The sequence below is a fragment of the Phalangium opilio genome, unplaced genomic scaffold, assembly GCF_054372755.1.
Source record: "Phalangium opilio isolate 3A_F unplaced genomic scaffold, DU_Popi_V2 ptg000089l_1, whole genome shotgun sequence".
Lineage (NCBI taxonomy): Eukaryota > Metazoa > Arthropoda > Arachnida > Opiliones > Phalangiidae > Phalangium > Phalangium opilio.
The window spans coordinates 2,268,592-2,287,281 of record NW_028324194.1 but is presented as its reverse complement, the minus strand read 5'-3'; the positions used below and the strand labels follow the sequence as shown (position 1 = coordinate 2,287,281).

The 18,690-nt window shown below is 45.7% G+C and overlaps 49 non-coding genes across 49 annotated transcripts; all 49 read right to left on the bottom strand.

The window, feature by feature from the left end:
* Positions 1-259: 259 nt before the first annotated feature.
* Positions 260-341, bottom strand: TRNAS-GCU (transfer RNA serine (anticodon GCU)). Its single transcript has one exon. It is a non-coding gene; the product is annotated as a tRNA-Ser (tRNA).
* Positions 342-402: 61 nt separating this feature from the next.
* TRNAS-GCU (transfer RNA serine (anticodon GCU)) lies at positions 403-484 on the bottom strand. Its single transcript has one exon. It is a non-coding gene; the product is annotated as a tRNA-Ser (tRNA).
* Positions 485-689: 205 nt separating this feature from the next.
* Positions 690-771, bottom strand: TRNAS-GCU (transfer RNA serine (anticodon GCU)). The gene has a single exon. It is a non-coding gene; the product is annotated as a tRNA-Ser (tRNA).
* A 484-nt stretch (positions 772-1,255) lies between these two features.
* Positions 1,256-1,337, bottom strand: TRNAS-GCU (transfer RNA serine (anticodon GCU)). Its single transcript has one exon. It is a non-coding gene; the product is annotated as a tRNA-Ser (tRNA).
* A 620-nt stretch (positions 1,338-1,957) lies between these two features.
* Positions 1,958-2,039, bottom strand: TRNAS-GCU (transfer RNA serine (anticodon GCU)). The gene has a single exon. It is a non-coding gene; the product is annotated as a tRNA-Ser (tRNA).
* Positions 2,040-2,100: 61 nt separating this feature from the next.
* Positions 2,101-2,182, bottom strand: TRNAS-GCU (transfer RNA serine (anticodon GCU)). Its single transcript has one exon. It is a non-coding gene; the product is annotated as a tRNA-Ser (tRNA).
* Positions 2,183-2,387: 205 nt separating this feature from the next.
* TRNAS-GCU (transfer RNA serine (anticodon GCU)) lies at positions 2,388-2,469 on the bottom strand. Its single transcript has one exon. It is a non-coding gene; the product is annotated as a tRNA-Ser (tRNA).
* Positions 2,470-2,953: 484 nt separating this feature from the next.
* TRNAS-GCU (transfer RNA serine (anticodon GCU)) lies at positions 2,954-3,035 on the bottom strand. Its single transcript has one exon. It is a non-coding gene; the product is annotated as a tRNA-Ser (tRNA).
* A 620-nt stretch (positions 3,036-3,655) lies between these two features.
* On the bottom strand, positions 3,656-3,737 carry TRNAS-GCU (transfer RNA serine (anticodon GCU)). The gene has a single exon. It is a non-coding gene; the product is annotated as a tRNA-Ser (tRNA).
* A 205-nt stretch (positions 3,738-3,942) lies between these two features.
* TRNAS-GCU (transfer RNA serine (anticodon GCU)) lies at positions 3,943-4,024 on the bottom strand. The gene has a single exon. It is a non-coding gene; the product is annotated as a tRNA-Ser (tRNA).
* Positions 4,025-4,085: 61 nt separating this feature from the next.
* TRNAS-GCU (transfer RNA serine (anticodon GCU)) lies at positions 4,086-4,167 on the bottom strand. The gene has a single exon. It is a non-coding gene; the product is annotated as a tRNA-Ser (tRNA).
* Positions 4,168-4,372: 205 nt separating this feature from the next.
* On the bottom strand, positions 4,373-4,454 carry TRNAS-GCU (transfer RNA serine (anticodon GCU)). The gene has a single exon. It is a non-coding gene; the product is annotated as a tRNA-Ser (tRNA).
* A 484-nt stretch (positions 4,455-4,938) lies between these two features.
* Positions 4,939-5,020, bottom strand: TRNAS-GCU (transfer RNA serine (anticodon GCU)). The gene has a single exon. It is a non-coding gene; the product is annotated as a tRNA-Ser (tRNA).
* Positions 5,021-5,640: 620 nt separating this feature from the next.
* On the bottom strand, positions 5,641-5,722 carry TRNAS-GCU (transfer RNA serine (anticodon GCU)). Its single transcript has one exon. It is a non-coding gene; the product is annotated as a tRNA-Ser (tRNA).
* A 205-nt stretch (positions 5,723-5,927) lies between these two features.
* TRNAS-GCU (transfer RNA serine (anticodon GCU)) lies at positions 5,928-6,009 on the bottom strand. Its single transcript has one exon. It is a non-coding gene; the product is annotated as a tRNA-Ser (tRNA).
* Positions 6,010-6,070: 61 nt separating this feature from the next.
* On the bottom strand, positions 6,071-6,152 carry TRNAS-GCU (transfer RNA serine (anticodon GCU)). Its single transcript has one exon. It is a non-coding gene; the product is annotated as a tRNA-Ser (tRNA).
* Positions 6,153-6,357: 205 nt separating this feature from the next.
* Positions 6,358-6,439, bottom strand: TRNAS-GCU (transfer RNA serine (anticodon GCU)). The gene has a single exon. It is a non-coding gene; the product is annotated as a tRNA-Ser (tRNA).
* Positions 6,440-7,474: 1,035 nt separating this feature from the next.
* TRNAS-GCU (transfer RNA serine (anticodon GCU)) lies at positions 7,475-7,556 on the bottom strand. The gene has a single exon. It is a non-coding gene; the product is annotated as a tRNA-Ser (tRNA).
* A 205-nt stretch (positions 7,557-7,761) lies between these two features.
* Positions 7,762-7,843, bottom strand: TRNAS-GCU (transfer RNA serine (anticodon GCU)). The gene has a single exon. It is a non-coding gene; the product is annotated as a tRNA-Ser (tRNA).
* A 340-nt stretch (positions 7,844-8,183) lies between these two features.
* TRNAS-GCU (transfer RNA serine (anticodon GCU)) lies at positions 8,184-8,265 on the bottom strand. The gene has a single exon. It is a non-coding gene; the product is annotated as a tRNA-Ser (tRNA).
* Positions 8,266-8,470: 205 nt separating this feature from the next.
* On the bottom strand, positions 8,471-8,552 carry TRNAS-GCU (transfer RNA serine (anticodon GCU)). Its single transcript has one exon. It is a non-coding gene; the product is annotated as a tRNA-Ser (tRNA).
* Positions 8,553-8,613: 61 nt separating this feature from the next.
* On the bottom strand, positions 8,614-8,695 carry TRNAS-GCU (transfer RNA serine (anticodon GCU)). The gene has a single exon. It is a non-coding gene; the product is annotated as a tRNA-Ser (tRNA).
* A 620-nt stretch (positions 8,696-9,315) lies between these two features.
* On the bottom strand, positions 9,316-9,397 carry TRNAS-GCU (transfer RNA serine (anticodon GCU)). The gene has a single exon. It is a non-coding gene; the product is annotated as a tRNA-Ser (tRNA).
* A 205-nt stretch (positions 9,398-9,602) lies between these two features.
* TRNAS-GCU (transfer RNA serine (anticodon GCU)) lies at positions 9,603-9,684 on the bottom strand. Its single transcript has one exon. It is a non-coding gene; the product is annotated as a tRNA-Ser (tRNA).
* Positions 9,685-9,745: 61 nt separating this feature from the next.
* TRNAS-GCU (transfer RNA serine (anticodon GCU)) lies at positions 9,746-9,827 on the bottom strand. Its single transcript has one exon. It is a non-coding gene; the product is annotated as a tRNA-Ser (tRNA).
* Positions 9,828-10,168: 341 nt separating this feature from the next.
* TRNAS-GCU (transfer RNA serine (anticodon GCU)) lies at positions 10,169-10,250 on the bottom strand. The gene has a single exon. It is a non-coding gene; the product is annotated as a tRNA-Ser (tRNA).
* Positions 10,251-10,455: 205 nt separating this feature from the next.
* TRNAS-GCU (transfer RNA serine (anticodon GCU)) lies at positions 10,456-10,537 on the bottom strand. Its single transcript has one exon. It is a non-coding gene; the product is annotated as a tRNA-Ser (tRNA).
* Positions 10,538-11,293: 756 nt separating this feature from the next.
* Positions 11,294-11,375, bottom strand: TRNAS-GCU (transfer RNA serine (anticodon GCU)). The gene has a single exon. It is a non-coding gene; the product is annotated as a tRNA-Ser (tRNA).
* A 205-nt stretch (positions 11,376-11,580) lies between these two features.
* Positions 11,581-11,662, bottom strand: TRNAS-GCU (transfer RNA serine (anticodon GCU)). Its single transcript has one exon. It is a non-coding gene; the product is annotated as a tRNA-Ser (tRNA).
* A 341-nt stretch (positions 11,663-12,003) lies between these two features.
* On the bottom strand, positions 12,004-12,085 carry TRNAS-GCU (transfer RNA serine (anticodon GCU)). Its single transcript has one exon. It is a non-coding gene; the product is annotated as a tRNA-Ser (tRNA).
* A 477-nt stretch (positions 12,086-12,562) lies between these two features.
* On the bottom strand, positions 12,563-12,644 carry TRNAS-GCU (transfer RNA serine (anticodon GCU)). The gene has a single exon. It is a non-coding gene; the product is annotated as a tRNA-Ser (tRNA).
* Positions 12,645-13,536: 892 nt separating this feature from the next.
* TRNAS-GCU (transfer RNA serine (anticodon GCU)) lies at positions 13,537-13,618 on the bottom strand. Its single transcript has one exon. It is a non-coding gene; the product is annotated as a tRNA-Ser (tRNA).
* Positions 13,619-13,823: 205 nt separating this feature from the next.
* TRNAS-GCU (transfer RNA serine (anticodon GCU)) lies at positions 13,824-13,905 on the bottom strand. Its single transcript has one exon. It is a non-coding gene; the product is annotated as a tRNA-Ser (tRNA).
* A 61-nt stretch (positions 13,906-13,966) lies between these two features.
* On the bottom strand, positions 13,967-14,048 carry TRNAS-GCU (transfer RNA serine (anticodon GCU)). Its single transcript has one exon. It is a non-coding gene; the product is annotated as a tRNA-Ser (tRNA).
* A 205-nt stretch (positions 14,049-14,253) lies between these two features.
* Positions 14,254-14,335, bottom strand: TRNAS-GCU (transfer RNA serine (anticodon GCU)). Its single transcript has one exon. It is a non-coding gene; the product is annotated as a tRNA-Ser (tRNA).
* Positions 14,336-14,540: 205 nt separating this feature from the next.
* Positions 14,541-14,622, bottom strand: TRNAS-GCU (transfer RNA serine (anticodon GCU)). The gene has a single exon. It is a non-coding gene; the product is annotated as a tRNA-Ser (tRNA).
* A 341-nt stretch (positions 14,623-14,963) lies between these two features.
* On the bottom strand, positions 14,964-15,045 carry TRNAS-GCU (transfer RNA serine (anticodon GCU)). Its single transcript has one exon. It is a non-coding gene; the product is annotated as a tRNA-Ser (tRNA).
* A 205-nt stretch (positions 15,046-15,250) lies between these two features.
* TRNAS-GCU (transfer RNA serine (anticodon GCU)) lies at positions 15,251-15,332 on the bottom strand. Its single transcript has one exon. It is a non-coding gene; the product is annotated as a tRNA-Ser (tRNA).
* Positions 15,333-15,393: 61 nt separating this feature from the next.
* On the bottom strand, positions 15,394-15,475 carry TRNAS-GCU (transfer RNA serine (anticodon GCU)). The gene has a single exon. It is a non-coding gene; the product is annotated as a tRNA-Ser (tRNA).
* A 205-nt stretch (positions 15,476-15,680) lies between these two features.
* On the bottom strand, positions 15,681-15,762 carry TRNAS-GCU (transfer RNA serine (anticodon GCU)). The gene has a single exon. It is a non-coding gene; the product is annotated as a tRNA-Ser (tRNA).
* Positions 15,763-15,967: 205 nt separating this feature from the next.
* TRNAS-GCU (transfer RNA serine (anticodon GCU)) lies at positions 15,968-16,049 on the bottom strand. Its single transcript has one exon. It is a non-coding gene; the product is annotated as a tRNA-Ser (tRNA).
* A 484-nt stretch (positions 16,050-16,533) lies between these two features.
* Positions 16,534-16,615, bottom strand: TRNAS-GCU (transfer RNA serine (anticodon GCU)). Its single transcript has one exon. It is a non-coding gene; the product is annotated as a tRNA-Ser (tRNA).
* A 205-nt stretch (positions 16,616-16,820) lies between these two features.
* Positions 16,821-16,902, bottom strand: TRNAS-GCU (transfer RNA serine (anticodon GCU)). Its single transcript has one exon. It is a non-coding gene; the product is annotated as a tRNA-Ser (tRNA).
* Positions 16,903-17,107: 205 nt separating this feature from the next.
* On the bottom strand, positions 17,108-17,189 carry TRNAS-GCU (transfer RNA serine (anticodon GCU)). The gene has a single exon. It is a non-coding gene; the product is annotated as a tRNA-Ser (tRNA).
* A 205-nt stretch (positions 17,190-17,394) lies between these two features.
* On the bottom strand, positions 17,395-17,476 carry TRNAS-GCU (transfer RNA serine (anticodon GCU)). Its single transcript has one exon. It is a non-coding gene; the product is annotated as a tRNA-Ser (tRNA).
* Positions 17,477-17,817: 341 nt separating this feature from the next.
* TRNAS-GCU (transfer RNA serine (anticodon GCU)) lies at positions 17,818-17,899 on the bottom strand. The gene has a single exon. It is a non-coding gene; the product is annotated as a tRNA-Ser (tRNA).
* A 205-nt stretch (positions 17,900-18,104) lies between these two features.
* On the bottom strand, positions 18,105-18,186 carry TRNAS-GCU (transfer RNA serine (anticodon GCU)). The gene has a single exon. It is a non-coding gene; the product is annotated as a tRNA-Ser (tRNA).
* A 61-nt stretch (positions 18,187-18,247) lies between these two features.
* Positions 18,248-18,329, bottom strand: TRNAS-GCU (transfer RNA serine (anticodon GCU)). Its single transcript has one exon. It is a non-coding gene; the product is annotated as a tRNA-Ser (tRNA).
* A 205-nt stretch (positions 18,330-18,534) lies between these two features.
* Positions 18,535-18,616, bottom strand: TRNAS-GCU (transfer RNA serine (anticodon GCU)). Its single transcript has one exon. It is a non-coding gene; the product is annotated as a tRNA-Ser (tRNA).
* Between the last annotated feature and the right edge of the window lie 74 nt (positions 18,617-18,690).

Sequence of the window (18,690 nt, the reverse complement as noted above, 5' to 3'; positions counted from 1 at the left end):
CTCGCGCGGGCAGAGCCCAATGGATTAGCAGTCCAACGCCTTAACCATCCGGTCCTCGATTTAAAACCGGTTTAATTATTTTGCCTGAATTTGTGATTAAAACAATCCGGTTAAAACTACGGAGGCGAGATTCGAACTCGCGTGTTTAGAGCCCAATGTATCAGCATTCCATCGCCTTAACCACTCGGAAATCCCTTCCGGGATTTAAACGAGTTTAATCCGTTTGCCTGCATTTGTGTTCAAAACAAAACAGATAAAACGACGGAGGCGAGATTCGAACTCGCGCGGGCAGAGCCCAATGGAATAGCAGTCCATCGCCTTAACCCCTCGGCCATCCCTTCCTCGATTTAACCGAGTTTAATCATTTTGACTGCATTTGTGTTCAAAACAAAACGGATAAAACGACGGAGGCGAGATTCGAACTCGCGCGGGCAGAGCCCAATGGATTAGCAGTCCATCGCCTTTATCACTCGGCCACCCCGTCCGTGATTTAAAACTGGTTTAATTATTTTGCCTGAATTTATTATTATAACAATCCGGTTAAAACGACGGAGGCGAGATTCGAACTCGCGTGTTTAGAGCCCAATATATCAGCATTCCATCGCCTTAACCACTCGCCCATCCCTTCCGGGATTTAAAGGAGTTAAATCATTTTGACTGCATTTGTGTTCAAAACAAAACGGATAAAACGACGGAGGCGAGATTCGACCTCGCGCGGGCAGAGCCCAATGGATTAGCAGTCCATCGCCTTAACCACTCAGCCACCCCGTCCTCGATTTAAAACTGGTTTAATTATTTTGCCTGAATTTGTGATTAAAACAATCCGGTTAAAACGACGGAGGCGAGATTCGAACTCGCGTGTTTAGAGCCCAATGTATCAGCATTCCATCGCCTTAACCACTCGGCCACCCCTTCCGGGATTTAAAGGAGTTAAATCATTTTGACTGCATTTGTGTTCAAAACAAAACGGATAAAAAGACGGAGGCGAGATTCGAACTCGCGCGGGCAGAGCCCAATGGATTAGCAGTCCATCGCCTTAACCACCCTGTCCTCGATTTAAAACTGGTTCTATTATTTTGCCTGAATTTGTGATTAAAACAATCCGGTTAAAACGACGGAGGCGAGATTCGAACTCGCGTGTTTAGGGCCCAATGTATTAGCAATCCATCGCCTTAACAACTCGGCCATCCCTTAAGATATTAAAACGAGTTAAATCATTTTGACTGCATTTGTGTTCAAAACAAAACGGATAAAACGACGGAGGCGAGATTCGAACTCGCGCGGGCAGAGCCCAATGGATTAGCAGTCCATCGCCTTAACCACTCGGCCACCCCGTCCTCGATTTAAAACTGGTTTAATTATTTTGCCTGAATTTGTGATTATAACAATCCGGTTAAAACGACGGAGGCGAGATTCGAACTCGCGTGTTTAGAGCCCAATGTATCAGCATTCCATCGCCTTAACCACTCGGCCACCCCTTCCGGGATTTAAAGGAGTTAAATCATTTTGACTGCATTTGTGTTCAAAACAAAACGGATAAAAAGACGGAGGCGAGATTCGAACTCGCGCGGGCAGAGCCCAATGGATTAGCAGTCCATCGCCTTAACCACCCTGTCCTCGATTTAAAACTGGTTCTATTATTTTGCCTGAATTTGTGATTAAAACAATCCGGTTTAAACGACGGAGGCGAGATTCGAACTCGCGCGGGCAGAGCCCAATGGATTAGCAGTCCAACGCCTTAACCATCCGGTCCTCGATTTAAAACCGGTTTAATTATTTTGCCTGAATTTGTGATTAAAACAATCCGGTTAAAACTACGGAGGCGAGATTCGAACTCGCGTGTTTAGAGCCCAATGTATCAGCATTCCATCGCCTTAACCACTCGGAAATCCCTTCCGGGATTTAAACGAGTTTAATCCGTTTGCCTGCATTTGTGTTCAAAACAAAACAGATAAAACGACGGAGGCGAGATTCGAACTCGCGCGGGCAGAGCCCAATGGAATAGCAGTCCATCGCCTTAACCCCTCGGCCATCCCTTCCTCGATTTAACCGAGTTTAATCATTTTGACTGCATTTGTGTTCAAAACAAAACGGATAAAACGACGGAGGCGAGATTCGAACTCGCGCGGGCAGAGCCCAATGGATTAGCAGTCCATCGCCTTTATCACTCGGCCACCCCGTCCGTGATTTAAAACTGGTTTAATTATTTTGCCTGAATTTATTATTATAACAATCCGGTTAAAACGACGGAGGCGAGATTCGAACTCGCGTGTTTAGAGCCCAATATATCAGCATTCCATCGCCTTAACCACTCGCCCATCCCTTCCGGGATTTAAAGGAGTTAAATCATTTTGACTGCATTTGTGTTCAAAACAAAACGGATAAAACGACGGAGGCGAGATTCGACCTCGCGCGGGCAGAGCCCAATGGATTAGCAGTCAATCGCCTTAACCACTCAGCCACCCCGTCCTCGATTTAAAACTGGTTTAATTATTTTGCCTGAATTTGTGATTAAAACAATCCGGTTAAAACGACGGAGGCGAGATTCGAACTCGCGTGTTTAGAGCCCAATGTATCAGCATTCCATCGCCTTAACCACTCGGCCACCCCTTCCGGGATTTAAAGGAGTTAAATCATTTTGACTGCATTTGTGTTCAAAACAAAACGGATAAAAAGACGGAGGCGAGATTCGAACTCGCGCGGGCAGAGCCCAATGGATTAGCAGTCCATCGCCTTAACCACCCTGTCCTCGATTTAAAACTGGTTCTATTATTTTGCCTGAATTTGTGATTAAAACAATCCGGTTAAAACGACGGAGGCGAGATTCGAACTCGCGTGTTTAGGGCCCAATGTATTAGCAATCCATCGCCTTAACAACTCGGCCATCCCTTAAGATATTAAAACGAGTTAAATCATTTTGACTGCATTTGTGTTCAAAACAAAACGGATAAAACGACGGAGGCGAGATTCGAACTCGCGCGGGCAGAGCCCAATGGATTAGCAGTCCATCGCCTTAACCACTCGGCCACCCCGTCCTCGATTTAAAACTGGTTTAATTATTTTGCCTGAATTTGTGATTATAACAATCCGGTTAAAACGACGGAGGCGAGATTCGAACTCGCGTGTTTAGAGCCCAATGTATCAGCATTCCATCGCCTTAACCACTCGGCCACCCCTTCCGGGATTTAAAGGAGTTAAATCATTTTGACTGCATTTGTGTTCAAAACAAAACGGATAAAAAGACGGAGGCGAGATTCGAACTCGCGCGGGCAGAGCCCAATGGATTAGCAGTCCATCGCCTTAACCACCCTGTCCTCGATTTAAAACTGGTTCTATTATTTTGCCTGAATTTGTGATTAAAACAATCCGGTTTAAACGACGGAGGCGAGATTCGAACTCGCGCGGGCAGAGCCCAATGGATTAGCAGTCCAACGCCTTAACCATCCGGTCCTCGATTTAAAACCGGTTTAATTATTTTGCCTGAATTTGTGATTAAAACAATCCGGTTAAAACTACGGAGGCGAGATTCGAACTCGCGTGTTTAGAGCCCAATGTATCAGCATTCCATCGCCTTAACCACTCGGCCATCCCTTCCGGGATTTGAAGGAGTTAAATCATTTTGACTGCATTTGTGTTCAAAACAAAACGGATAAAACGACGGAGGCGAGATTCGAACTCGCGCGGGCAGAGTCCAATGGATTAGCAGTCCATCGCCTTAACCACTCGGCCACCCCGTCCTCGATTTAAAACTGGTTTAATTATTTTGCCTGAACTTGTGATTATAACAATCCGGTTAAAACGACGGATTCGAGATTCGAACTCGCGTGTTTAGAGCCCAATGTATCAGCAATCCATCGCCTTAACCACTCGGAAATCCCTTCCGGGATTTAAACGAGTTTAATCCGTTTGCCTGCATTTGTGTTCAAAACAAAACAGATAAAACGACGGAGGCGAGATTCGAACTCGCGCGGGCAGAGCCCAATGGAATAGCAGTCCATCGCCTTAACCTCTCGGCCATCCCTTCCTCGATTTAACCGAGTTTAATCATTTTGACTGCATTTGTGTTCAAAACAAAACGGATAAAACGACGGAGGCGAGATTCGAACTCGCGCGGGCAGAGCCCAATCGATTAGCAGTCCATCGCCTTTATCACTCGGCCACCCCGTCCGTGATTTAAAACTGGTTTAATTATTTTGCCTGAATTTGTTATTATAACAATCCGGTTAAAACGACGGAGGCGAGATTCGAACTCGCGTGTTTAGAGCCCAATATATCAGCATTCCATCGCCTTAACCACTCGCCCATCCCTTCCGGGATTTAAAGGAGTTAAATCATTTTGACTGCATTTGTGTTCAAAACAAAACGGATAAAACGACGGAGGCGAGATTCGACCTCGCGCGGGCAGAGCCCAATGGATTAGCAGTCAATCGCCTTAACCACTCAGCCACCCCGTCCTCGATTTAAAACTGGTTTAATTATTTTGCCTGAATTTGTGATTAAAACAATCCGGTTAAAACGACGGAGGCGAGATTCGAACTCGCGTGTTTAGAGCCCAATGTATCAGCATTCCATCGCCTTAACCACTCGGCCACCCCTTCCGGGATTTAAAGGAGTTAAATCATTTTGACTGCATTTGTGTTCAAAACAAAACGGATAAAAAGACGGAGGCGAGATTCGAACTCGCGCGGGCAGAGCCCAATGGATTAGCAGTCCATCGCCTTAACCACCCTGTCCTCGATTTAAAACTGGTTCTATTATTTTGCCTGAATTTGTGATTAAAACAATCCGGTTAAAACGACGGAGGCGAGATTCGAACTCGCGTGTTTAGGGCCCAATGTATTAGCAATCCATCGCCTTAACAACTCGGCCATCCCTTAAGATATTAAAACGAGTTAAATCATTTTGACTGCATTTGTGTTCAAAACAAAACGGATAAAACGACGGAGGCGAGATTCGAACTCGCGCGGGCAGAGCCCAATGGATTAGCAGTCCATCGCCTTAACCACTCGGCCACCCCGTCCTCGATTTAAAACTGGTTTAATTATTTTGCCTGAATTTGTGATTATAACAATCCGGTTAAAACGACGGAGGCGAGATTCGAACTCGCGTGTTTAGAGCCCAATGTATCAGCATTCCATCGCCTTAACCACTCGGCCACCCCTTCCGGGATTTAAAGGAGTTAAATCATTTTGACTGCATTTGTGTTCAAAACAAAACGGATAAAAAGACGGAGGCGAGATTCGAACTCGCGCGGGCAGAGCCCAATGGATTAGCAGTCCATCGCCTTAACCACCCTGTCCTCGATTTAAAACTGGTTCTATTATTTTGCCTGAATTTGTGATTAAAACAATCCGGTTTAAACGACGGAGGCGAGATTCGAACTCGCGCGGGCAGAGCCCAATGGATTAGCAGTCCAACGCCTTAACCATCCGGTCCTCGATTTAAAACCGGTTTAATTATTTTGCCTGAATTTGTGATTAAAACAATCCGGTTAAAACTACGGAGGCGAGATTCGAACTCGCGTGTTTAGAGCCCAATGTATCAGCATTCCATCGCCTTAACCACTCGGCCATCCCTTCCGGGATTTGAAGGAGTTAAATCATTTTGACTGCATTTGTGTTCAAAACAAAACGGATAAAACGACGGAGGCGAGATTCGAACTCGCGCGGGCAGAGTCCAATGGATTAGCAGTCCATCGCCTTAACCACTCGGCCACCCCGTCCTCGATTTAAAACTGGTTTAATTATTTTGCCTGAACTTGTGATTATAACAATCCGGTTAAAACGACGGATTCGAGATTCGAACTCGCGTGTTTAGAGCCCAATGTATCAGCAATCCATCGCCTTAACCACTCGGAAATCCCTTCCGGGATTTAAACGAGTTTAATCCGTTTGCCTGCATTTGTGTTCAAAACAAAACAGATAAAACGACGGAGGCGAGATTCGAACTCGCGCGGGCAGAGCCCAATGGAATAGCAGTCCATCGCCTTAACCTCTCGGCCATCCTTTCCTCGATTTAACCGAGTTTAATCATTTTGACTGCATTTGTGTTCAAAACAAAACGGATAAAACGACGGAGGCGAGATTCGAACTCGCGCGGGCAGAGCCCAATCGATTAGCAGTCCATCGCCTTTATCACTCGGCCACCCCGTCCGTGATTTAAAACTGGTTTAATTATTTTGCCTGAATTTGTTATTATAACAATCCGGTTAAAACGACGGAGGCGAGATTCGAACTCGCGTGTTTAGAGCCCAATATATCAGCATTCCATCGCCTTAACCACTCGCCCATCCCTTCCGGGATTTAAAGGAGTTAAATCATTTTGACTGCATTTGTGTTCAAAACAAAACGGATAAAACGACGGAGGCGAGATTCGACCTCGCGCGGGCAGAGCCCAATGGATTAGCAGTCCATCGCCTTAACCACTCAGCCACCCCGTCCTCGATTTAAAACTGGTTTAATTATTTTGCCTGAATTTGTGATTAAAACAATCCGGTTAAAACGACGGAGGCGAGATTCGAACTCGCGTGTTTAGAGCCCAATGTATCAGCATTCCATCGCCTTAACCACTCGGCCACCCCTTCCGGGATTTAAAGGAGTTAAATCATTTTGACTGCATTTGTGTTCAAAACAAAACGGATAAAAAGACGGAGGCGAGATTCGAACTCGCGCGGGCAGAGCCCAATGGATTAGCAGTCCATCGCCTTAACCACCCTGTCCTCGATTTAAAACTGGTTCTATTATTTTGCCTGAATTTGTGAATAAAACAATCCGGTTAAAACGACGGAGGCGAGATTCGAACTCGCGTGTTTAGAGCCCAATGTATCAGCATTCCATCGCCTTAACCACTCGGCCACCCCTTCCGGGATTTAAAGGAGTTAAATCATTTTGACTGCATTTGTGTTCAAAACAAAACAGATAAAACGACGGAGGCGAGATTCGAACTCGCGCGGGCAGAGCCCAATGGATTAGCAGTCCAACGCCTTAACCATCCGGTCCTCGATTTAAAACTGGTTTAATTATTTTGCCTGAATTTGTGATTAAAACAATCCGGTTAAAACGACGGAGGCGAGATTCGAACTCGCGCGGGCAGAGCCCAATGGATTAGCAGTCCATCGCCTTAACCACCCTGTCCTCGATTTAAAACTGGTTCTATTATTTTGCCTGAATTTGTGATTAAAACAATCCGGTTGAAACGACGGAGGCGAGATTCGAACTCGCGCGGGCAGAGCCCAATGGATTAGCAGTCCAACGCCTTAACCATCCGGTCCTCGATTTAAAACTGATTTAATTATTTTGCCTGAATTTGTGATTAAAACAATCCGGTTAAAACGACGGAGGCGAGATTCGAACTCGCGTGTTTAGGGCCCAATGTATTAGCAATCCATCGCCTTAACAACTCGGCCATCCCTTCCTCGATTTAACCGAGTTTAATCATTTTGACTGCATTTGTGTTCAAAACAAAACGGATAAAACGACGGAGGCGAGATTCGAACTCGCGCGGGCAGAGCCCAATGGATTAGCAGTCCATCGCCTTAACCACTCGGCCACCCCGTCCTCGATTTAAAACTGGTTTAATTATTTTGCCTGAATTTGTGATTAAAACAATCCGGTTAAAACGACGTAGGCGAGATTCGAACTCGCGTGTTAAGAGCCCAATGTATCAGCAATCCATCGCCTTAACCACTCGGTAATCCCTTCCGGGATTTAAACGAGTTTAATCATTTTGCCTGCATTTGTGTTCAAAACAAAACAGATAAAACGACGGAGGCGAGATTCGAACTCGCGCGGGCAGAGCCCAATGGAATAGCAGTCCATCGCCTTAACCCCTCGGCCATCCCTTCCTCGATTTAACCGAGTTTAATCATTTTGACTGCATTTGTGTTCAAAACAAAACGGATAAAACGACGAAGGCGAGATTCGAACTCGCGCGGGCAGAGCCCAATGGATTAGCAGTCCAACGCCTTAACCATCCGGTCCTCGATTTAAAACTGGTTTAATTATTTTGCCTGAATTTGTGATTAAAACAATCCGGTTAAAACGACGGAGGCGAGATTCGAACTCGCGTGTTTAGGGCCCAATGTATTAGCAATCCATCGCCTTAACAACTCGGCCATCCCTTCCTCGATTTAACCGAGTTTAATCATTTTGACTGCATTTGTGTTCAAAACAAAACGGATAAAACGACGGAGGCGAGATTCGAACTCGCGCGGGCAGAGCCCAATGGATTAGCAGTCCATCGCCTTAACCACTCGGCCACCCCGTCCTCGATTTAAAACTGGTTTAATTATTTTGCCTGAATTTGTGATTAAAACAATCCGGTTAAAACGACGTAGGCGAGATTCGAACTCGCGTGTTAAGAGCCCAATGTATCAGCAATCCATCGCCTTAACCACTCGGTAATCCCTTCCGGGATTTAAACGAGTTTAATCATTTTGCCTGCATTTGTGTTCAAAACAAAACAGATAAAACGACGGAGGCGAGATTCGAACTCGCGCGGGCAGAGCCCAATGGAATAGCAGTCCATCGCCTTAACCCCTCGGCCATCCCTTCCTCGATTTAACCGAGTTTAATCATTTTGACTGCATTTGTGTTCAAAACAAAACGGATAAAACGACGGAGGCGAGATTCGAACTCGCGCGGGCAGAGCCCAATGGATTAGCAGTCCATCGCCTTTATCACTCGGCCACCCCGTCCTTGATTTAAAACTGGTTTAATTATTTTGCCTGAATTTGTGATTATAACAATCCGGTTAAAACGACGGAGGCGAGATTCGAACTCGCGTGTTTAGAGCCCAATATATCAGCATTCCATCGCCTTAACCACTCGGCCATCCCTTCCGGGATTTAAAGGAGTTAAATCATTTTGACTGCATTTGTGTTCAAAACAAAACGGATAAAAAGACGGAGGCGAGATTCGAACTCGCGCGGGCAGAGTCCAATGGATTAGCAGTCCATCGCCTTAACCACCCTGTCCTCGATTTAAAACTGGTTCTATTATTTTGCCTGAATTTGTGATTAAAACAATCCGGTTAAAACGACGGAGGCGAGATTCGAACTCGCGCGGGCAGAGCCCAATGGATTAGCAGTCCAACGCCTTAACCATCCGGTCCTCGATTTAAAACTGGTTTAATTATTTTGCCTGAATTTGTGATTAAAACAATCCGGTTAAAACGACGGAGGCGAGATTCGAACTCGCGTGTTTAGGGCCCAATGTATTAGCAATCCATCGCCTTAACAACTCGGCCATCCCTTCCGATATTAAAACGAGTTAAATCATTTTGACTGCATTTGTGTTCAAAACAAAACGGATAAAACGACGGAGGCGAGATTCGAACTCGCGCGGGCAGAGTCCAATGGATTAGCAGTCCATCGCCTTAACCACTCGGCCACCCCGTCCTCGATTTAAAACTGGTTTAATTATTTTGCCTGAACTTGTGATTATAACAATCCGGTTAAAACGACGGATTCGAGATTCGAACTCGCGTGTTTAGAGCCCAATGTATCAGCAATCCATCGCCTTAACCACTCGGAAATCCCTTCCGGGATTTAAACGAGTTTAATCCGTTTGCCTGCATTTGTGTTCAAAACAAAACAGATAAAACGACGGAGGCGAGATTCGAACTCGCGCGGGCAGAGCCCAATGGAATAGCAGTCCATCGCCTTAACCCCTCGGCCATCCCTTCCTCGATTTAACCGAGTTTAATCATTTTGACTGCATTTGTGTTCAAAACAAAACGGATAAAACGACGGAGGCGAGATTCGAACTCGCGCGGGCAGAGCCCAATGGATTAGCAGTCCATCGCCTTAACCACTCAGCCACCCCGTCCTCGATTTAAAACTGGTTTAATTATTTTGCCTGAATTTGTGATTAAAACAATCCGGTTAAAACGACGGAGGCGAGATTCGAACTCGCGTGTTTAGAGCCCAATGTATCAGCATTCCATCGCCTTAACCACTCGGCCACCCCTTCCGGGATTTAAAGGAGTTAAATCATTTTGACTGCATTTGTGTTCAAAACAAAACGGATAAAAAGACGGAGGCGAGATTCGAACTCGCGCGGGCAGAGCCCAATGGATTAGCAGTCCATCGCCTTAACCAACCTGTCCTCGATTCAAAACTGGTTCTATTATTTTGCCTGAATTTGTGATTAAAACAATCCGGTTAAAACGACGGAGGCGACATTCGAACTCGCGCGGGCAGAGCCCAATGGATTAGCAGTCCATCGCCTTAACCACTCGGCCACCCCGTCCTCGATTTAAAACTGGTTTAATTATTTTGCCTGAATTTGTGATTATAACAATCCGGTTAAAACGACGGAGGCGAGATTCGAACTCGCGTGTTTAGAGCCCAATATATCAGCATTCCATCGCCTTAACCACTCGGCCATCCCTTCCGGGATTTAAAGGAGTTAAATCATTTTGACTGCATTTGTGTTCAAAACAAAACGGATAAAACGACGGAGGCGAGATTCGACCTCGCGCGGGCAGAGCCCAATGGATTAGCAGTCCATCGCCTTAACCACTCAGCCACCCCGTCCTCGATTTAAAACTGGTTTAATTATTTTGCCTGAATTTGTGATTAAAACAATCCGGTTAAAACGACGGAGGCGACATTCGAACTCGCGTGTTTAGAGCCCAATGTATCAGCATTCCATCGCCTTAACCACTCGGCCACCCCTTCCGGGATTTAAAGGAGTTAAATCATTTTGACTGCATTTGTGTTCAAAACAAAACGGATAAAAAGACGGAGGCGAGATTCGAACTCGCGCGGGCAGAGCCCAATGGATTAGCAGTCCATCGCCTTAACCACCCTGTCCTCGATTTAAAACTGGTTCTATTATTTTGCCTGAATTTGTGAATAAAACAATCCGGTTAAAACGACGGAGGCGAGATTCGAACTCGCGCGGGCAGAGCCCAATGGATTAGCAGTCCAACGCCTTAACCATCCGGTCCTCGATTTAAAACTGGTTTAATTATTTTGCCTGAATTTGTGATTAAAACAATCCGGTTAAAACGACGGAGGCGAGATTCGAACTCGCGCGGGCAGAGCCCAATGGATTAGCAGTCCAACGCCTTAACCATCCGGTCCTCGATTTAAAACTGGTTTAATTATTTTGCCTGAATTTGTGATTAAAACAATCCGGTTAAAACGACGGAGGCGAGATTCGAACTCGCGTGTTTAGGGCCCAATGTATTAGCAATCCATCGCCTTAACAACTCGGCCATCCCTTCCGATATTAAAACGAGTTAAATCATTTTGACTGCATTTGTGTTCAAAACAAAACGGATAAAACGACGGAGGCGAGATTCGAACTCGCGCGGGCAGAGCCCAATGGATTAGCAGTCCATCGCCTTAACCACTCGGCCACCCCGTCCTCGATTTAAAACTGGTTTAATTATTTTGCCTGAATTTGTGATTATAACAATCCGGTTAAAACGACAGAGGCGAGATTCGAACTCGCGTGTTTAGAGCCCAATGTATCAGCATTCCATCGCCTTAACCACTCGGCCATCCCTTCCGGGATTTGAAGGAGTTAAATCATTTTGACTGCATTTGTGTTCAAAACAAAACGGATAAAACGACGGAGGCGAGATTCGAACTCGCGCGGGCAGAGCCCAATGGATTAGCAGTCCATCGCCTTAACCACTCAGCCACCCCGTCCTCGATTTAAAACTGGTTTAATTATTTTGCCTGAATTTGTGATTAAAACAATCCGGTTAAAACGACGGAGGCGAGATTCGAACTCGCGTGTTTAGAGCCCAATGTATCAGCATTCCATCGCCTTAACCACTCGGCCACCCCTTCCGGGATTTAAAGGAGTTAAATCATTTTGACTGCATTTGTGTTCAAAACAAAACGGATAAAAAGACGGAGGCGAGATTCGAACTCGCGCGGGCAGAGCCCAATGGATTAGCAGTCCATCGCCTTAACCAACCTGTCCTCGATTCAAAACTGGTTCTATTATTTTGCCTGAATTTGTGATTAAAACAATCCGGTTAAAACGACGGAGGCGACATTCGAACTCGCGCGGGCAGAGCCCAATGGATTAGCAGTCCATCGCCTTAACCACTCGGCCACCCCGTCCTCGATTTAAAACTGGTTTAATTATTTTGCCTGAATTTGTGATTATAACAATCCGGTTAAAACGACGGAGGCGAGATTCGAACTCGCGTGTTTAGAGCCCAATATATCAGCATTCCATCGCCTTAACCACTCGGCCATCCCTTCCGGGATTTAAAGGAGTTAAATCATTTTGACTGCATTTGTGTTCAAAACAAAACGGATAAAAAGACGGAGGCGAGATTCGAACTCGCGCGGGCAGAGTCCAATGGATTAGCAGTCCATCGCCTTAACCACCCTGTCCTCGATTTAAAACTGGTTCTATTATTTTGCCTGAATTTGTGATTAAAACAATCCGGTTAAAACGACGGAGGCGAGATTCGAACTCGCGCGGGCAGAGCCCAATGGATTAGCAGTCCAACGCCTTAACCATCCGGTCCTCGATTTAAAACTGGTTTAATTATTTTGCCTGAATTTGTGATTAAAACAATCCGGTTAAAACGACGGAGGCGACATTCGAACTCGCGCGGGCAGAGCCCAATGGATTAGCAGTCCATCGCCTTAACCACTCGGCCACCCCGTCCTCGATTTAAAACTGGTTTAATTATTTTGCCTGATTTTGTGATTAAAACAATCCGGTTAAAACGACGTAGGCGAGATTCGAACTCGCGTGTTAAGAGCCCAATGTATCAGCAATCCATCGCCTTAACCACTCGGAAATCCCTTCCGGGATTTAAACGAGTTTAATCATTTTGCCTGCATTTGTGTTCAAAACAAAACAGATAAAACGACGGAGGCGAGATTCGAACTCGCGCGGGCAGAGCCCAATGGATTAGCAGTCCAACGCCTTAACCATCCGGTCCTCGATTTAAAACTGGTTTAATTATTTTGCCTGAATTTGTGATTAAAACAATCCGGTTAAAACGACGGAGGCGAGATTCGAACTCGCGCGGGCAGAGCCCAATGGATTAGCAGTCCAACACCTTAACCATCCGGTCCTCGATTTAAAACTGGTTTAATTATTTTGCCTGAATTTGTGATTATAACAATCCGGTTAAAACGACGGAGGCGAGATTCGAACTCGCGTGTTTAGAGCCCAATATATCAGCATTCCATCGCCTTAACCACTCGGCCATCCCTTCCGGGATTTAAAGGAGTTAAATCATTTTGACTGCATTTGTGTTCAAAACAAAACGGATAAAAAGACGGAGGCGAGATTCGAACTCGCGCGGGCAGAGTCCAATGGATTAGCAGTCCATCGCCTTAACCACCCTGTCCTCGATTTAAAACTGGTTCTATTATTTTGCCTGAATTTGTGATTAAAACAATCCGGTTAAAACGACGGAGGCGAGATTCGAACTCGCGCGGGCAGAGCCCAATGGATTAGCAGTCCAACGCCTTAACCATCCGGTCCTCGATTTAAAACTGGTTTAATTATTTTGCCTGAATTTGTGATTAAAACAATCCGGTTAAAACGACGGAGGCGACATTCGAACTCGCGCGGGCAGAGCCCAATGGATTAGCAGTCCATCGCCTTAACCACTCGGCCACCCCGTCCTCGATTTAAAACTGGTTTAATTATTTTGCCTGATTTTGTGATTAAAACAATCCGGTTAAAACGACGTAGGCGAGATTCGAACTCGCGTGTTAAGAGCCCAATGTATCAGCAATCCATCGCCTTAACCACTCGGAAATCCCTTCCGGGATTTAAACGAGTTTAATCATTTTGCCTGCATTTGTGTTCAAAACAAAACAGATAAAACGACGGAGGCGAGATTCGAACTCGCGCGGGCAGAGCCCAATGGAATAGCAGTCCATCGCCTTAACCCCTCGGCCATCCCTTCCTCGATTTAACCGAGTTTAATCATTTTGACTGCATTTGTGTTCAAAACAAAACGGATAAAACGACGGAGGCGAGATTCGAACTCGCGCGGGCAGAGCCCAATGGATTAGCAGTCCATCGCCTTTATCACTCGGCCACCCCGTCCTTGATTTAAAACTGGTTTAATTATTTTGCCTGAATTTGTGATTATAACAATCCGGTTAAAACGACGGAGGCGAGATTCGAACTCGCGTGTTTAGAGCCCAATATATCAGCATTCCATCGCCTTAACCACTCGGCCATCCCTTCCGGGATTTAAAGGAGTTAAATCATTTTGACTGCATTTGTGTTCAAAACAAAACGGATAAAACGACTGAGGCGAGATTCGAACTCGCGCGGGCAGAGCCCAATGGATTAGCAGTCCATCGCCTTTATCACTCGGCCACCCCGTCCTTGATTTAAAACTGGTTTAATTATTTTGCCTGAATTTGTGATTATAACAATCCGGTTAAAACGACGGAGGCGAGATTCGAACTCGTGTGTTTAGAGCCCAATGTATCAGCATTCCATCGCCTTAACCACTCGGCCATCCCTTCCGGGATTTAAAGGAGTTAAATCATTTTGAGTGCATTTGTGTTCAAAACAAAACGGATAAAACGACGGAGGCGAGATTCGAACTCGCGCGGGCAGAGCCCGATGGATTAGCAGTCCATCGCCTTTATCACTCGGCCACCCCGTCCTTGATTTAAAACTGGTTTAATTATTTTGCCTGAATTTGTGATTATAACAATCCGGTTAAAACGACGGAGGCGAGATTCGAACTCGTGTGTTTAGAGCCCAATGTATCAGCATTCCATCGCCTTAACCACTCGGCCATCCCTTCCGGGATTTAAAGGAGTTAAATCATTTTGAGTGCATTTGTGTTCAAAACAAAACGGATAAAACGACGGAGGCGAGATTCGAACTCGCGCGGGCAGAGCCCAATGGATTAGCAGTCCATCGCCTTAACCACCCTGTCCTCGATTTAAAACTGGTTCAATTATTTTGCCTGAATTTGTGATTAAAACAATCCGATTAAAACGACTGAGGCGAGATTCGAACTCGCGCGGGCAGAGCCCAATGGATTAGCAGTCCATCGCCTTTATCACTCGGCCACCCCGTCCTTGATTTAAAACTGGTTTAATTATTTTGCCTGAATTTGTGATTATAACAATCCGGTTAAAACGACGGAAGCGAGATTCGAACTCGCGTGTTTTGAGCCCAATGTATCAGTATTCCATCGCCTTAACCACTCGGCCATCCCTTCCGGGATTTAAAGGAGTTAAATCATTTTGACTGCATTTGTGTTCAAAACAAAACGGATAAAACGACGGAGGCGAGATTCGAACTCGCGCGGGCAGAGCCCAATGGAATAGCAGTCCATCGCCTTAACCCCTCGGCCATCCCTTCCTCGATTTAACCGAGTTTAATCATTTTGACTGCATTTGTGTTCAAAACAAAACGGATAAAACGACGGAGGCGAGATTCGAACTCGCGCGGGCAGAGCCCAATGGATTAGCAGTCCATCGCCTTTATCACTCGGCCACCCCGTCCTTGATTTAAAACTGGTTTAATTATTTTGCCTGAATTTGTGATTATAACAATCCGGTTAAAACGACGGAGGCGAGATTCGAACTCGCGTGTTTAGAGCCCAATATATCAGCATTCCATCGCCTTAACCACTCGGCCATCCCTTCCGGGATTTAAAGGAGTTAAATCATTTTGACTGCATTTGTGTTCAAAACAAAACGGATAAAACGACTGAGGCGAGATTCGAACTCGCGCGGGCAGAGCCCAATGGATTAGCAGTCCATCGCCTTTATCACTCGGCCACCCCGTCCTTGATTTAAAACTGGTTTAATTATTTTGCCTGAATTTGTGATTATAACAATCCGGTTAAAACGACGGAGGCGAGATTCGAACTCGTGTGTTTAGAGCCCAATGTATCAGCATTCCATCGCCTTAACCACTCGGCCATCCCTTCCGGGATTTAAAGGAGTTAAATCATTTTGAGTGCATTTGTGTTCAAAACAAAACGGATAAAACGACGGAGGCGAGATTCGAACTCGCGCGGGCAGAGCCCGATGGATTAGCAGTCCATCGCCTTTATCACTCGGCCACCCCGTCCTTGATTTAAAACTGGTTTAATTATTTTGCCTGAATTTGTGATTATAACAATCCGGTTAAAACGACGGAGGCGAGATTCGAACTCGTGTGTTTAGAGCCCAATGTATCAGCATTCCATCGCCTTAACCACTCGGCCATCCCTTCCGGGATTTAAAGGAGTTAAATCATTTTGAGTGCATTTGTGTTCAAAACAAAACGGATAAAACGACGGAGGCGAGATTCGAACTCGCGCGGGCAGAGCCCAATGGATTAGCAGTCCATCGCCTTAACCACCCTGTCCTCGATTTAAAACTGGTTCAATTATTTTGCCTGAATTTGTGATTATAACAATCCGGTTAAAACGACGGAGGCGAGATTCGAACTCGCGTGTTTAGAGCCCAATATATCAGCATTCCATCGCCTTAACCACTCGGCCATCCCTTCCGGGATTTAAAGGAGTTAAATCATTTTGACTGCATTTGTGTTCAAAACAAAACGGATAAAACGACTGAGGCGAGATTCGAACTCGCGCGGGCAGAGCCCAATGGATTAGCAGTCCATCGCCTTTATCACTCGGCCACCCCGTCCTTGATTTAAAACTGGTTTAATTATTTTGCCTGAATTTGTGATTATAACAATCCGGTTAAAACGACGGAGGCGAGATTCGAACTCGTGTGTTTAGAGCCCAATGTATCAGCATTCCATCGCCTTAACCACTCGGCCATCCCTTCCGGGATTTAAAGGAGTTAAATCATTTTGAGTGCATTTGTGTTCAAAACAAAACGGATAAAACGACGGAGGCGAGATTCGAACTCGCGCGGGCAGAGCCCAATGGATTAGCAGTCCATCGCCTTTATCACTCGGCCACCCCGTCCTTGATTTAAAACTGGTTTAATTATTTTGCCTGAATTTGTGATTATAACAATCCGGTTAAAACGACGGAGGCGAGATTCGAACTCGCGTGTTTAGAGCCCAATATATCAGCATTCCATCGCCTTAACCACTCGGCCATCCCTTCCGGGATTTAAAGGAGTTAAATCATTTTGACTGCATTTGTGTTCAAAACAAAACGGATAAAACGACTGAGGCGAGATTCGAACTCGCGCGGGCAGAGCCCAATGGATTAGCAGTCCATCGCCTTTATCACTCGGCCACCCCGTCCTTGATTTAAAACTGGTTTAGTTATTTTGCCTGAATTTGTGATTATAACAATCCGGTTAAAACGACGGAGGCGAGATTCGAACTCGTGTGTTTAGAGCCCAATGTATCAGCATTCCATCGCCTTAACCACTCGGCCATCCCTTCCGGGATTTAAAGGAGTTAAATCATTTTGAGTGCATTTGTGTTCAAAACAAAACGGATAAAACGACGGAGGCGAGATTCGAACTCGCGCGGGCAGAGCCCGATGGATTAGCAGTCCATCGCCTTTATCACTCGGCCACCCCGTCCTTGATTTAAAACTGGTTTAATTATTTTGCCTGAATTTGTGATTATAACAATCCGGTTAAAACGACGGAGGCGAGATTCGAACTCGTGTGTTTAGAGCCCAATGTATCAGCATTCCATCGCCTTAACCACTCGGCCATCCCTTCCGGGATTTAAAGGAGTTAAATCATTTTGAGTGCATTTGTGTTCAAAACAAAACGGATAAAACGACGGAGGCGAGATTCGAACTCGCGCGGGCAGAGCCCAATGGATTAGCAGTCCATCGCCTTAACCACCCTGTCCTCGATTTAAAACTGGTTCAATTATTTTGCCTGAATTTGTGATTAAAACAATCCGATTAAAACGACTGAGGCGAGATTCGAACTCGCGCGGGCAGAGCCCAATGGATTAGCAGTCCATCGCCTTTATCACTCGGCCACCCCGTCCTTGATTTAAAACTGGTTTAATTATTTTGCCTGAATTTGTGATTATAACAATCCGGTTAAAACGACGGAAGCGAGATTCGAACTCGCGTGTTTTGAGCCCAATGTATCAGTATTCCATCGCCTTAACCACTCGGCCATCCCTTCCGGGATTTAAAGGAGTTAAATCATTTTGACTGCATTTGTGTTCAAAACAAAACGGATAAAACGACGGAGGCGAGATTCGAACTCGCGCGGGCAGAGCCCAATGGAATAGCAGTCCATCGCCTTAACCCCTCGGCCATCCCTTCCTCGATTTAACCGAGTTTAATCATTTTGACTGCATTTGTGTTCAAAACAAAACGGATAAAACGACGGAGGCGAGATTCGAACTCGCGCGGGCAGAGCCCAATGGATTAGCAGTCCATCGCCTTTATCACTCGGCCACCCCGTCCTTGATTTAAAACTGGTTTAATTATTTTGCCTGAATTTGTGATTATAACAATCCGGTTAAAACGACGGAGGCGAGATTCGAACTCGTGTGTTTAGAGCCCAATGTATCAGCATTCCATCGCCTTAACCACTCGGCCATCCCTTCCGGGATTTAAAGGAGTTAAATCATTTTGAGTGCATTTGTGTTCAAAACAAAACGGATAAAACGACGGAGGCGAGATTCGAACTCGCGCGGGCAGAGCCCGATGGATTAGCAGTCCATCGCCTTTATCACTCGGCCACCCCGTCCTTGATTTAAAACTGGTTTAATTATTTTGCCTGAATTTGTGATTATAACAATCCGGTTAAAACGACGGAGGCGA